Source organism: Saccopteryx bilineata, chromosome 3 (assembly GCF_036850765.1).
Source record: "Saccopteryx bilineata isolate mSacBil1 chromosome 3, mSacBil1_pri_phased_curated, whole genome shotgun sequence".
Taxonomy (NCBI): Eukaryota; Metazoa; Chordata; class Mammalia; order Chiroptera; family Emballonuridae; genus Saccopteryx; species Saccopteryx bilineata.
This window is the reverse complement of record NC_089492.1, coordinates 113974142-113988779: the sequence shown is the minus strand read 5'-3', so window position 1 is coordinate 113988779 and position 14638 is coordinate 113974142. Positions and strand designations below refer to the sequence as shown.

Sequence of the window (14638 nt, the reverse complement as noted above, 5' to 3'; positions counted from 1 at the left end):
ATGGCTAGAAAAAGGCTGAAGATATTTTACGCTTTTAGCAGAGTGCTCAGAGACTAGAGAAATGTACCTTTGTAATTGTTGAAATTGTATGATTTGTCATGTTGTAATTTGTGTAATGTGCCTAATTCCCTTGTGCAGGAATACCTGTGCTTTAGATTGTAAGCGAGCAAAAGGGGTGGAATGTTGGTCAAATAAGTTTGTAAATATGATGTTGTAAAACCAGTATTTATGGTCACCATTACAGCAGCCTGGCCCATGCAGGTTCACATTAGATTCGGACAGACAGTAAAAAAACAACAGAGTCAAAAGTTGGTGGGCCATTAGCTTTAATCCTAGTTTGCATCCAGCAGGCAAGTAAAAACACACACTGGGCTCCAAAACCCACTCATTCAGTGCTCACAAAGCTACTGAGTTATCCAAGTTTTTCTAGAATCAAAGGTTTCTAGCTCACCAGATTTTATTCACCTCTATTCCCCATCTCCTTCCTTCTCCCTGCACAAACTGCACAAACTGGCTTTTCCTTTATCACTCTGCCATCTTGGCTGCTTCTCCTGGTCTCTTCCACATGGCCTTTCTCTGCTCTCCTCTCTAATGCTAATCTCAGGAACTGAGAGAGCAAGCTCCCAGTCTGTCCCACTTTATAGTGCAGAAATCAAAACCTTTAATCCAATATACAAAATAGGGAAATCTCTAACAAAGTCACTTATCTGAGGCATGATGGGATTGTACCACCCCACATCAAAAAGGATGGGAAAGGCTTAGTCCTAAAACCAAGCCCCAGGCTACAAAGGATCCTGCCTGTCCACAGCCCACCCCAACACACATTAATATAATTATACCCATTCCAAGCAAGAAGGGCAACTAATATCACCTGGGCAACAGGCTTCCACGTGGGCAGCACCATCTTTAACAAAGTGAGCATAATATATTTTATGTTTGCTTGCTTATATATAGTTTGCATTGGATGTGGGGGGACAGGCTGTAAGCAGGCAGGATTCTTGTAGCCTAAGGCTTAGTTTTAAGACTAAGCCTTTCCCACCCTTTTTGATGTAGAGTGGTGCACTCTCATGAGGAATCCCATTATGCCTCAGATAAGTGACTTTGTATCAGAGATTTCCTTATTTGTATATTGGATTAAAGATTTTGATTTCTACACTATAAAATGGGTGCAGACCGGAAGCTTGCTCTCTCTCGGTTCCTGAGATTAGCATTAGAGAGGAGAGCAGAGAAAGGCCATGTGGAGGAGGCCAGGAGAAGCAGCCAAGATGGTGGAGTGCTAAGGGAGAAGCCAGTTTGTGCAGAGAGAAGGAGATGGGCAACAGAGGTGAATAAGGCTGATGAGGTAGAAACCTTTGTTTCTAGGAAACTCGGATAAGTCAGTAGCTTTGTGAGCACTGAGTGAGTGGGTTTTGGAGCTCAGTGTGTTTTTACTTGCCCACCGGGTGTAAGCTAGGGTTAAAGCTAGTGGCCCACCAGTTCTTGACTCTGTTGTTTCATTATTGACTGTCCAAATCAAATGCAAACCTGCATGGGCCAGGCGGCTGTGATGGTGGCCATGGCTACTGGCTTTATAGGCCTCATGTAGTTGGTATTCTGTTGGAGATTGCCAGTGTGGCAGTCTCCTTGATTGCCTGGGCTAAGTGCTCAAACAGTGTCCCTTGTGTGGATTATGTGGGCCCTTCTATTGTAATTGAGTCTTGATTACTGTTGGCCTATTGTGCATGAGATCAGCCCTCAGGCTGGCTGTGAGGCTCTACCTCTACCAAAGCATGCACGTTGCTGTGCAGGTATTGAGTAGCCACACGAAGCATCATTTTCCTCCTTTGGGTTTATTGCCTGTTGAGATCTCCCTTTGGATATGCTACATGTAAAGCTAACTGGATCCTGTGCTGATTTCTGAAGCTCGCCATGGGCTCTATGTGTTCTGAACCTCCTGGAAAGGAACCTGATACAGCCCAATGTAAAATACTTCCTTGTTGGAGGAAAGCCAAAGCACCGAGTGACTTTCTGTTCCCATCCTGAGGAAGTAAAGGTCAAGACCAAGCATACGTGACTGAAAGCAGTCGTGTCCAGGGAAGGCCCAAGGACATGGATACTTGGCCCTGCTGGAGCTTTCTGCAGGTCAGGAATCAGACAGCAGATGGTGTGGTCTTATGTCTCAGAAAGGGAAAGAGCAATCTAATCAGTTCTGCAGAACTAAATAATAAAATTTCACACTGTATTCTGCTTGTTAGTTTCTTACACAAAATGACATATTTCTGCTTAATAAATTGGAAAACTGATCTCTCCAAGGCACTTCGATCCTGGAGAGATTGGGGTCCTCCACTTGCAGTATTATTGCTGCCTCATTCCTTTGCAGCTCCTCTTCATGAAACCCTGAATATTAACAACACTTCCTGTGACTGGTCCTCAGCAACCTTTTTGGACTACAGGCAATCCATAGTTTGTGGCTGCCTCTATTAGTCTTAGGTCTGCACGGGAAGGACCAATCTGCACACCTAGGCTGTCTTCTACTAGCACCAGTCTTGGCGAAAAAGTCAGCAGAAGTCTCAAGACCCCTTGAGATTGTCTTCCTGCTGCCTCCACTTGCTGGCTTCCTGTTAGGCTCAGTCACTGAAAGAGCTTCTGGTGGAGTTGGGGAAATGGGGCTAGTGGATCTCTCCTGACGGGGAGGTGCTATACCGGCTTCACAGTAGGTAGTGAGTATGTTCCCATCGTAGAGCCATAGGTCTCAGCTTGTCTCTGATTTTGCTTTGACCTCACCAGGGCAGAGCAACTAGGAGTTTGGTGGATGGGACTTCTGGAGCCCAGAGTTTGGGTCTGCTCTGGCACCCAGATGGATGGTTCTATTGAATCTCCTGTGAGTGGACTGTGTAGGTCAGATTCATGGGAAAGTAGAGGGAATGGTCCCACCTGAAAGCCAGACAACTGAGTTACTGTTAAGATTCTGTTCAGACCTCTACTCCCTGGCCAAGGCTGCTGACTCCTCAGTAGGGTAAGAGGGAGTTCCATGGGTGGGGCAATTTTTTTCCCCGCACTGATGCCTTTCGGAGGGGAGTGCTCATGAAAGATGATGACTGTGGCACTGGAGAATGACTCAGCCCAGGGATCCTGGTGGCTGTCCCTTCTCACCTCCTCTTGTCTCTCCACAGAGTCACAAACTCCTGATTCTCTTCACACAACTTTAGTCCACCCAGCCCTCCCTATACTGGAGTCCATGGTAAGTGACTGTGAATGAGATTTTGTGCATTGGCCCTTAGGAAAGTGCCTGCATCACTGCAGGCTCCTGTCTCTTTCTAGTAGACAGAAACTTCACTGCTTTTCATAGCTGAATGCTATGTGGATATCTCTTCCTGGCTCAGATGGTCTGGGCCTAGGAGCCTGGCTTGGGGTTTAGGCCTCACTTTCTCAAGTGAGATATCCCTGCAGCTGAGATATCCTTCTGGAACCTTATCCACTGCTTGTGGGAAAGGTGTCAGTCTTTTTCACATTTATTCCCTTCCTACCAGTCTCGATGTGGCTTCTTCTGTGAATTTGTTGTTATAAGACCACTCTTCAATTGGTCCTGAGTTGATTATTCAGGATAATTATTCTTAAATTTAGTTGTAACTGTAGTTTGGTCCTGGAGAACGTGAATGTAACATCTACCATCTTGGATGTTACCCTGTTGCCATCTTGCATCTCTCTGTTCTTAAAATTTTTTTTTAATAGGAACAGAGAGAGAGAGAGTCAGAGAGAGGGATAGATAGGGACAGACAGGAACAAAGAGAGATGAGAAGCATCAATCATCAGTTTCTCGTTGCGACACCTTAGTTGTTCATTGATTGCCCTCTCATATGTGCCCTGACCACGGGCCTTCAGCAGACCGAGTGACCCCTTGCTCGAGCCAGCAACCTTGGGTCCAAACTGGTGAGCTTTTTGCTCAAGCCAGATGAGCCCACGCTCAAGCTGGCGACCTTGGGGTCTCAAACCTGGGTCTTCCGCATCCCAGTCTGATGCTCTACCCACTGCGCCACTGCCTGGTCAGGCTGTCCTTAAATTTTTTAATAAAAAAAATATTTGTTATATAATGAGAAAAGACTATAATTACTAGTAAAAGTGATTCCAAGATAGATGCTCAAACTTTCACTTTGATATTTCAAACTTATCAGCAGCCTGATTCTCTAAAGCTTTTGGATTCATCTTCAAAATAAGTAGAAATGTTGTGGGGCTGGGTTAAAATGTTGAAGGACTAAACAAATAAACAAACAAACAAAAAAGCTCATATACACAGACAACAGTATGATGATTACCAGAGGAAAAAGGGGTTGGGGGAGGTAGAAGAGGATAAAGGGGCAATAAATGGTGACAGGAGACTTGACTTTGGGTGGTGAACACACAATACAATATATAAATGATGTATTATAGAATTGTACACCCGAAACCTATATAATTTTATTAACCAATGTCACCCTAATAAATTCAATAAAATTTTTTAAAAAATGAGTAGAGAACCACAGCATTGTTGGTCTTCACTGAAGAATAAAATATGAAATTGCTATTACTGTAATCCAGATCATTATAAGATAAATTATATTTAGAGAAGACCATATGAATATATACCATCCATTGCTCTAGTTAGAGATAACAAGTAAATGACACTTATGCTACTGTTTTTCCCTTCCTGTGATGGTGGCAGACATGACTAATTGAGTACAGTTCTTCTTTGGGTCATGCCTGACCATCAGAAACTATATAACTAGTTAGTTACCTTCTTAGTCTTTTTAATTTTATTTCATTTTTTTAATTTAATTTTTTTTTAGTTTATTCATTTTTAGAGAGAAGAGAGAGAGGAGAGAGAGAGACGGGGGAGGAGCTGGAAGCATCAACTCCCATATGTGCCTTGACCAGGCAAGCCCAGGGTGTCGAACCGGCGACCTCAGCATTTCCAGGTTGATGCTTTATCCGCTGCGCCGCCACAGGTCAGGCCACTTAGTCTTTTTAGAATCACATGTGCTAATTTTGTTTTTAACGATGTCTTATGCTCATTCTTCTCATCCTCTGTATGGGTGTACTGACAATGATGCAATGTTAGTGACTCTTTCTTTGAGGCATGTTCATTATTTACTAATCTTCCCCAAAAGAAGTCTCTGAGTGCTAGATCTAGATATACAGGAATGAATGTATTCAATGGAGTCATATGAAATTGCCAGTATTCAAGCTTTTTGACCTATATGGGCTATTTTTTATGAAGCAACATAATATGTTGCCCCTTATTTCTATCAGAGTATATTTAAATCATTTTAATATACTAGCAGTTTGAACCACTTAGAATACCAGAGAAGGTAAAAGTGTGAGTGAGGAAAGATTACATGAAAATGTTGAGAATACTTTCAGAATATTCTGGAAGAGGGGATTATTAGAGGTCTAACAATTCATGTAAACTCTTACAGACCGCCTCTAGGAACTCTGAAATTATTTCCTTTGGTCAAGCCAGACCATCAGAAAGCTAGGTATATAATTCTAGGTATTATTTTGCCAAGGGAACTTTTCTATGTGAGGATCTACTTTAGACATTTCTAGAATTATTCCTTAATCAGAAGCTATTTATCTGCTCCTATCCCCTGAAAGGGTATTTATTCTTTCTTTTACTCTCCTAAGGTCTAAAAAGTATATTGACAAAACTAAAAACTTCAACAAACACCTTAGAGATTATTTTGTTGATATCAATTACTGTAGATTAAGAAAAACAAACAGAGGTAATTATTTAGCAAAATCTTATAGATGACAAAGAATCTAAAATATTCAGCATATCAATAGAGTCCTCAGCTTTAATGAGTCTCCTGGGATCTCTAGCTGCTGTGCCAGTTGTGCTCTAAAAAGTCATCTGGTACAGGAAGAAGAATCTATATTATATAGAATCAGATTCTTATCAGAGTTTTACCCCACAAGCAAGTTCCTTCCATTAAAAAAAAAAAAAAAAAGATGTTCTTTCTTTAGAAGTAATATTCAGAAAAGAATATTCCAACTTGGCTGCATGCTAGACTAAACAAGTTATTTAGAACTAATCACACCCAGAAATATAATTAACAGACATTGCGGTTGCTGAAAGAGATAGAGATTTTAAGGGGTATGTATGTGTATAGAGTAGGAGACCATAGAAATTCTATTTAAATTCATTGGATATATTCAATTTAATATATTTCTGAGATTTTACCCTCCCTGAAATCAGATAGGCTTGGGAGGAGATAAGGACATTTCAGAGTTTCAGGTCTAACTAAGCAATAGGATAATTTTAACTAAAAGTGGGGGGGGGGGGTATAGCAACACTGGCTTCCATCTGCTCAAATGACAGTTCAGTGGGCTTATCCATGGAACATTGATTTCAGTATCTCCGGGGAAGGCTGACAAACACAGATCCCTGTTTAGAGTTATGTCCATGGCTGGTCATCTGGCGTGGCAGAACCATCCGGCTGCCTCTCCTCTGGGACTCTGCATAGCACTGATCTACTACTCTCACCCATAGTTTATATTGCTTGCCTGCTCAGTTTGTGCCAACCCAAGCAAGACCTAGTCTTTCTCAGTGACCTTGCTAGCCCAGACTGAGCAATCACATCAGGCAGCTAAGTTTGCTCTATACTCCTACTAATGCAACAGTTATTTCTCTTTTCACTTGTCTCTGAGATTTCCAAAGTTACCTGGGAAAACCTGAGCAGCAAGGGATTGAGGGGAGAAAGGAGGAGGAAAGGTGATTAGTAAGTAGGGGCACTGATAAAAATTATTCAGTGCCTGGCTAGATTTTATTTTCACATCTTCCTCTTCCTGATTACTATTAGAATGCTAGCACATTTGAGATAGACCATTTATAGTGACCATCATTCTTCTTTCCCCTCATCTTTTTTGGAGGAAGTCATTAAGAAGGAGTGTAATATAATACAAATTTTGCATTTAATTTTCATAGGGAGACTCAACATGATAATAGTCACAATGCTAGAGATGTCCTAATGAGGACATGGCTGATGATTTTGGAATTGACAGTTAAGGATGAGTTTAGAAAATAGACTACTAGTAGTTGACAACTGGCAGCAATATGGCCATTGTATCATGACTGTGAACTGATTATGAGTCACACAATATCCAGTTCTGGTTAGAGCAAGTGCTTTCCTTCTTAATGCTCATATTGGAAGAACTTCTCCAATGTTTACTACCCTCTTTGCTAAACTCTTGCTACTCCCCTGGTTTGTCTCTTCTCTTTTACAGATTCTATTTATTGTCCCGTAGTTCCTTCATTATCTATTGGACCTTCTGGTACAGAAATGTATTCAGGTTCAATTCTTGGCACTTGAGCTCACTGCTTTTGGCAGTTTTTTTTTTTCTTCAGGGGAGAGCATGAACGCAGTCCCCCACTACCACAAATTATGCAGTTGAGTTTCCCATATTTGGGGAAATCGCAGGGGTCAGCACATCCGGAATGTAATGGATAAGCCTTGCCCTGGGAAAACCACCTTTGTGATCATGGTATCTCCCCTGCTTTTGGCAGTTTTATTGAGACATTTCAACTCACTTTCATAATTAATATTGACCAAACTTTCTATCTCTGTATCTACACATCTAGAGTTTCCCTGTATATTTCTTCCTTTTATTCCTAGTGACTTAACCCACACCTTATTAATTTTGATTTAGATTCTTATAATAATACCTATATGTCTTCCTTTTAATATTCTTTATAGCCATTTTCTCTTGGAAATGCAGAAAAAAGAGCAGATATTAATATCTAAATGAGAACATTTTATGAAGAATCTCCCCCTTTAAGGAAATAAAGAGGTGAAATCGCAATAATTTTATTTAGAATAAATTATTTTTAGCACATGAATTAGAGTTAACTGTTTAATAAGATCTGACTGTATGATTTGTTAAACTTAATCTTTTAGAATTAGATAAAACAGTTATAATGATTAAGTAATCAGCTTTTTCATATGGATCTTTATGGAAAGAAGACACTCTGAGACACTTTTCTGGAGAAATGAGTAATGATGAATATGCCTCAAAGAAAGGGTCTTTATCATTGCCCTTATTGTCAGTATCCATATATTGATGACAAGGATGGTTATGAGAGTTCCTTCTTCCCTGGAACCTGTAGTAAAAGAACAGGATATTGGCAGTAGATGTCTCTTACAAAGTACATTCAAGCCCTGTAAATTCTAATATATTTCTACAATATATAGTGCTATGTTACCTTGCTAATACACTGGAGCATTCTCCTCCAAAAACCTTTTGCCTTTCTCAGTACATAAACAGTAGAAATGATTTAATCAGTGCCTTTCACAGCTTCCTTTTTCATATTTCTATGATTGTTTTCTAAGCCATTTTCTCCCTCCTTTGGTCTCTGTTGTGTCTTGGCTACTCTGCATACTCATTGATCTTTGGCTTTTGTTACAGTTTTTTCCTCCTTTAGAATTCTCTTCTTCCCCAGTTCAAAAACATAACTCAAGATCTTCCTCTTTTGAGAAGTCTCCTTGAATGAAAAGCTTCACTTCTTTCTCTGTGTGTTTTATTTATTTATTTTTTTATTTTTATTTTTTTTGTATTTTTCTGAAGCTGGAAACGGGGAGAGACAGTCAGACAGACTCCCGCATGCGCCCGACCGGGATTCACCCGGCACGCCCACCAGGGGCGACGCTCTGCCCACCAGGGGGCGATGCTCTGCCCATCCTGGGCATCGCCATATTGCGACCAGAGCCACTCTAGCGCCTGAGGGAGAGGCCACAGAGCCATCCCCAGCGCCCGGGCCATCTTTGCTCCAATGGAGCCTTGGCTGCGGGAGGGGAAGAGAGAGACAGAGAGGAAAGCGCGGTGGAGGGGTGGAGAAGCAAATGGGCGCTTCTCCTGTGTGCCCTGGCCGGGAATCGAACCCGGGTCCTCCGCACGCTAGGCCGACGCTCTACCGCTGAGCCAACCGGCCAGGGCTCTCTGTGTGTTTTAATCTTTGTTATACCATACACTATCATAGCTCTTATGTTAATTTTTGTTTCTGAATCTTATACTATTTTTCTCCATTATTTAACCACTCAAGAAGTGTTTCCAAATGGAATTGAACTTACTAAAGTTACATTAAGCCAGATTAAAGTTACATTAAGCTTGATGACCTACTGGTATCATCAATAAAATTGCAATCTTTCTTTTACCTGCTATAGAAACAAAGCCTGAGATTTTTTGTTTATTTATTTATTTATGTATTTTTTCTGAAGTTAGAAGCAGGGAGGCAGTCAGAAAGACTCCACTGCATGTGCCCAACTGGGATCCACCCAGCATGCCTACTAGGGGGCGATGCTCTGCCCATCTGGGCTGTTGCTCCTTTGCAGCTGGAACCATTCTAGCACCTGAAGCAGAGGCCATGGAGCCATCCTCACACCTGGGCCAACTTTGCTCCAATGGAGCCTTGACTGCGGGAGGGGAAGAGAGAGAGAGTGAGAGGAAGGAGAAGGGGGAGAGTGGAGAAGCAGATAGGCACTTCTCCTGTGTGCCCTGACCAGGAATTGAACTGAAACTTCCACATACTGGACCAATGCTCTACCACCAAGCCAACCAGCCATGGTCATGCCAGAGGTTTTAAAATGGAATATAAAGACCAGGTTTCATGTGGGTGGCTTCTATAATGAATTATTTCATTCATTCATTTTATTAAGCCAGGATCTTTGTTATGTTGCTAGCACTGTCCTGCTCATTGAATAAGAAATGGTCTGTTCCCCTCAAGGAGCTCAGAATCTATAATAAGAAATAGACCCTTAAGAAAATCATTAAAATAAGTTTTGGAGAATGTGAATAGTGTCAAAGGACATAGGATCTACCAACTGTGCTTGGGAGATATCAGGATAGACTTTGTAGAGGTTTTGAAAGATAAGTAGTAGCTTATCTTTCAGAGAGGTTGTAGGGTATTCATGATATAAATTTTAGTGTAAAGTTTGTCTAATGATGGAGCTTGTGTGCTGGTAATCATTCTAGGAAATCATTTGAATGGATTTATATGTAAGAGTGTGTATATATCATGTGTGGGTGTGTGTTAGGTTCAAAAGAAAGAGAGGATCTTTAGTATTGTGAGGAGGTACTGAGTCTATTGAGATAGTGGAAATGAGAAAGAATGGCCCTGTAAGCCTCTGCACTGATTTAAAATCTGGAGGGAGAAGAATTAAGAACAGACTCTAAAGGCATTGTTTTCATGAGGGAAGTTTTGAGACTCTAGGAGTAAACCCATTAATTCAGAGGTAAGAGTACAGAGTACAACACAGAGTAGAGAAAATTATTTCCCCCAGCCCCCACCAAGTGGAGCCTCTAAATCTATTTCACATTAAAATATGTTTCTGGAACCATTGCAACATTGACTACTTAATTAAGGGTGGAGTAGCATTCTGATATGGGACACAGGTAATACAACATGGCAGGAGTAGGGCATGAATTCACCTTTGAGCACCACTAATAATACCAAGAAAAGTTTAGTCTTTAAGAGTATTAGAAAGTGTAATAAGCCACTGATTTTTAAGCATTTCTGTAAATGTGGCATCATTTGTACTCCAAATTATGGAAGGTTTGAAAACATTCAGATTATCAGAAGAGGTGTTAGACAGAAAAAAGTGAAAGAAGAGTCTTACTGAAGTTTCTTTCTGAAGTAATCTTTCACTTCCTCAGAGTGGATGCTGAAGTCAGCTTTTCAACTGGAAATTTTGCAGTCTATCAGTGTTAGAATGCGTCAGTAGTGACCTGGGGTGCTTTTTTTCTTAAGTTCTCAAGAATAGTCTGAGCTGTTGGAAGAATGGTCTTGTGAAAGAAGAAGCATCATAATTGGGAAGCCAGATAATCACTGGTTGTGTGGCTTTGGACACATTGCTTAAATTATGAATCTCATTTTTTTATTTGTAAAATGAAGATATACCAACCTTGCCTAAGTTATTGTGAATATTAGGAAATCTGAAGACCCTGACAGAGTAGACACTAAATATATTACTGATATATAGTATTTACTCAATAGATTATTGCGCTATTACCATTAATATATAATTTTTTAAATATTACTCTTTTGAAATCTTTGTCACTCAATTCATTGCATGCTATAGTTATAGTCTACTCCATAGGATAGATTAAAGATACAATTTTTTTACCTCTTTAAAGTTTAAATAAATTATTTTTTATAGATGGTATGTAACTCATTGGAAACATTTTAATAACTGTGCTTTACATGTGGTACTTTTAGCTTAATACGGTATACTAAATATTTCATAAAAGGGTGTTTTATTTAGTGTGGTAACTGCAAAACGTATCCTTCTCAGACATTCTAGGCATTTCTTGCAATTATTACTCTCTGAACTTTTTCTAATATGAACTTCTTTATATAAGATATTTGAATGTAATGATCAATGTAATGACCAATGCTGCAGTAATAGTTCTTAGAGTATCACAGATTCACTACCACTAATGAATTCTTTTTTTTTTCCATTTTTCCAAAGCTGGAAATGGGGAGGCAGTCAGACAGACTCCTGCATGTGCCCAGCCAGGATCCACCCAGCATGCCAACCAGGGGGCGATGCTTTGCCCCTTTGGGGCATCGCTCTGTTGCATCCAGAGCCATTCTAGCACCTGAGGCAGAGGTCACAGAGCCATCCCCAGCGCCCAGGCCATCTTTGCTCCAATGGAGCCTCACTGCAGGAGGGGAAGAGAGAGACAGAGAGGAAGGAGAGGGGGAGGGGTGGAGAAGCAAATGGGCGCCTCTCCTGTGTGCCCTGGCCGGGAATCGAACCTGGGACTCCTGCATGCCAGGCCGACGCTCTACCACTGAGCCAACTGGCCAAGGCCACTAATGAATTCTTATTGATGTCTCACTCAGACCACACCAGCAAATGAACAATGCCTCCATTTGTTTCCATAATGAGAAGAGGCAAGCAAGGTTGTTTCTATTGTTTCTTTGCAAGTGCCTATGTATAACCATTGATTCAAAATGGAAATACTTGGGAGACCTGAAGATGGCAGTGGAGTAGGTGGATGCATAGATGCCCAGCTCTCACCACCAAACTGGAATACAAATCAATTTAGGAAAAATCAGTGTGAAAAACCAACTCTGGACTACAAGAACAGCTCTCAAAAACCAAGGAGCAAAGAAGAAGCTGCAACAAACCTGGTAGGGAGTGCCTGAATCTCCCCTGCTTACAGGAACGGGGGGGGGGGGGTTGAGGCTGAGAGCCCAGAGGGGATCTCACTCCAGGGAAAAGAGCAGAAAATACTGCTCACAGCCACTTGCCTGGTGACCAGGGAGCGAGGTGTGTTGAAAAGACCAGCTTATCTCCCAAGTGGAAAGGACAGAGAGAGGGACAGACTGTGAGGGGCTAAGAAATACAGGATGACTCAACCTGCTGACTCAACCTAAAAAGCTTACTCATTTGTGCTGGAGGCAGCCATAGCTGGGGGAGGGACTGAACCTTCCACAAAACAATACTGAATTGCTTCCGGATCAGAAATCTCCAGACATTTCTCTAGCTCCAATCAGCAGCAACAAGACACAGCTGAAAACAAGAAGTGGGGAGGAGGGGCAGTAACTCAGGTCTCCATGGAGATCTGAAATACACCTCCCCCTACTGAAGCTGAGAAAACACCCTGCCCCCAGAGAGATTAGTTGGTGGAAGAGGCCTTCAGAGTCTCAGGTTAAACCCATCGCATTCCTGGATACAGTTTCAAGGAAGCCCCCTGCCGAGATCAGTAAACAAGACTATCACCTGTTAAGAAAACAAACAAATCAAGACTTCAAATCTGCCCAAATCCGAAAGTGGATTACAAATAATACCTGATACCAACCCAAGAAGACCTAGAAATAACACAACTGAAAATTGGAGGCAGACAACACCAAGCCTAGACTCAACCAGCTCTACAAACAAAACACCCAAACACAGACAATGAGAAGACAACAAAATACAATCCAAATGAAACCACAAGAGAAACCTTCAGGAGATGAACTGAGTGATATGGACATAATCAAACTTCCAGATGTGGAGTTCAAAATAATGATTGTAAGGATGCTTAGGGATCTTAGAACAACAATGGATGGTCATTATGAACACCTAAATAAAGAAATAGCAAGTATAAAAAAGAATCAGTCGGAGAAGACAAATAAAATATCAGAAATAAAGACCACAATGGAAGGAATTAAAAACAGGATAGATAGAGCTGAGGATCAAATCAGCGAGTTGGAGGACAACTAGAATGAAGGCATGAAAGCAGAAAGAAAAAAGAAAAGAGACTCAAAAAGTCTTAGGAAACTCTTAGAGAGCTCTGTGACAACATGAAGAGAAATAACATCTGCATCATAGGAGTTCCTGAAGAAGAAGAAAAAGAACAAGGGATAGAGACTTTGTTCAATCATATCATAGCTGAAAACTTCCCTAAATTAATGCAGGAGAAACTCTCACAAGTTCAAGAAGCAAAGAGGACTCCATTAAAGAGAAACCTAAAGAAACCTACATCAAGACACATCATAATTAAAATACCAAACCTAAGCAATAAAGAGAAAATATTAAAAGCTGCAAGAGAAAAAAAAGCTATCACCTACAAAGGAGCCCCCATAAAGATGACATCCAACTTCTCAACAGAAACACTTGAGGCCAGAAGGGAATGGCAAGAAATATTCAAAGTAATGCAAAACAAGAACCTACAACCAAGACTACTTTATCCAGAAAGGCTATTGCATAAAATCGAGGAGAAATAAAAAGCTTCCCAGACAAAAAACAACTCAAGGAATTCATTACAACCAAACCATTGCTGCAGGAAATGTTAAGGGGCCAGTTGTAAACAGATCAAAGTGGGAAAAGAATATAGCAAAGAAGGAATACAGCTTTAAAGAAAAAATGGCAATAAACAACTACATATCAATAATAACCATAAATGTAAATGGATTAAATAATCCAATCAAAAGACATAGGATAACTGCGTGGATAAGAAAACAGAACCCGTACATATGCTGTCTACAAGAGACACACCTTAGAACAAAAGATACACATAGATTAAAGGTAAAAGGATGGAAAAAACCATTTCATGCAAATGGAAATGAAAAAAAAGCTGGAGTAGCAATACTTATATCAGACAAATTGGACTTTAAAACAAAGGATATAGTAAGAGATAAAAAAGGCCACTACAAAATGATAAAGGGAGTAATCCAACGGGAAGATATAACTATTATAAATACCTATGCACCTAGTATAGGAGCACCTAAATATATAAAGCAGACTTTGATGGATTTAAAGGGCAAGATCAACAGCAATACTGTAATAGTAGGGGATTTCAATACCCCACTAACATCACTAGATAGATTCTCAAGAAAGAAAATTAACAAAGAAAGAGCAGACTTATTGGACACACTAGATCAACTCGATTTAATAGATATCTTCAGAAGCTTTCACCCTAAAGCAGCAGAATATACATTCTTTTCAAGTGGTCATGGTACATTCTCTAGGATAGACCACATGTTAGGGCACAAAAGTGGTCTCAACAAATTTAAGAAGATTGAAATCATATCAAGCACTTTCTCCAATCAAAACGGCATGAAACTAGAAATGAACCACAACAGAAAAGCTCAAAAATTCTCAAACACATGGAAACTAAAGAGTAGGTTGTTAAATAACGA

At 40.6% G+C, this 14638-nt stretch overlaps 1 non-coding gene across 1 annotated transcript; it reads right to left on the bottom strand.

The window, feature by feature from the left end:
• Positions 1-7357: 7357 nt before the first annotated feature.
• On the bottom strand, positions 7358-7522 carry LOC136332484 (U1 spliceosomal RNA). The gene has a single exon (XR_010730740.1). It is a non-coding gene; the product is annotated as a U1 spliceosomal RNA (small nuclear RNA).
• Between the last annotated feature and the right edge of the window lie 7116 nt (positions 7523-14638).